The following is a 1,506-nucleotide window of genomic DNA, read 5'->3' as shown; positions in this document are numbered from 1 at the left end:
GTTCTCGTCTAGAGAACGTTTATATCATCAACATGAATTCTTCTCTCACCGAGAATAGCTGCTTTTTCTCCAAAGCCTCATCAGATATTAACTGGTTATGGCAGAAACGGCTATTTCATCTCAACTTCAAGATACTCAGTGAGCTGTCAAGAAATGATCTTGTCACTAGTCTTCCTCAACACTCGTTTGCAAAGAAATCTCTTTGCTCAGCTTATGAAAAAGGAAAACACACAAGAGCTAGCTTCAAGTCGAAGCAAATATCTTTAGTGACTGCGCCTCTTCAACTATTGCATATGGATCTCTTTGGTCCAGTCAACGTGCAATCCCTAGCTAGAAAGAAGTTCACACTTGTCATTGTTGATGAGTATGCCAGGTACACTTGGATATTCTTTCTCAGATCCAAGGATGAAGCACCTGAAGAAATCATTTCGTTCATAAGAAAGATAGATGTACTAAAGATGTTAAAGTACGATCTATCAGAAGTGACCATGGTACTGAATTCAAAAACAGTACTATGGATAACTTCCTTGAGGACAAGAGAATCTCTCACAACTTTTCTTCAGTGAGAACTCCTCAGCAGAATGGGGTCGCTGAAAGACAAAATCGAACAATCATTAAGGCTGCTCGATGAATGCTTAGCGAATCCCATCTCCCTACTCAATTATGCGCTGAAGCTGTCAACACCGCTTGTTTCACTCAAAACCGATAGCCGATCGTGAAAAGAGTCAAGAGGACAGCCTACAAACTTTTCCATGGACGAAAGCCTTCCATAAGCTTTCTTCATATATTTGGTTGTACTTGTTACATTCTCAACAACCGCGACCAACTTGGAAAGTTCGATCCCAAAGCTTATGAAAAAATATTTCTTGGATATTCTTCTGTATCCAAAGCTTCAGAGTATTCAACAAATGAAGACAAACAATAGAGGAATCTATTCATGTCACCTTTGATGAATCTCAGTCAGCTAATTCAAAACCCATCTCAAATGATGAGGATGAATTAGAAAACTGGATGTTCTCTCACTATGGACAACCTGAAGCTTCTTACAACGCTCCTCTTAACACTGAATCTCCYGAAGCTGAAGATGATCCACTTATCACTCCAGTTACAACTAGTCACTCTACAACATCTTCTTCAGAGATTGCTGCAGTGCCTATTAGCTGTGTCCCTCCTTCTATTTCAAACACTGATCCATCAGTAAATGAAATGCCTTCAGTTTCTGAACCTGTTTCAGTTGCTAAAGAAACTGCTGCTGAAGCCTCATATTCTATACTTGAACTTGCCTATTCAGATGAAGCTCCTCTACCGGCTCAGTGATGGACTAAAAGCCATCCAACTCATCAAATTCTTGGTGATCCAGATGCAGGTATCAAGACACGTCGAGGTCTAGGTAATATCTATCTCTTCGTCAACTTTCTTTCTTTAGTTGAACCCAAGAAAATCAATAATGCTATCTTTGACCCTAGTTAGGTTCTTGCTATGCAAGAAGAGCTCATTGAGTTTGAT

The sequence above is a fragment of the Cynara cardunculus genome, unplaced genomic scaffold (genome assembly GCF_001531365.2).
Source record: "Cynara cardunculus var. scolymus isolate 2C unplaced genomic scaffold, CcrdV1 Un_Scaffold_5184, whole genome shotgun sequence".
Lineage (NCBI taxonomy): Eukaryota > Viridiplantae > Streptophyta > Magnoliopsida > Asterales > Asteraceae > Cynara > Cynara cardunculus.
Note: the sequence above shows the minus strand (reverse complement) of the source record.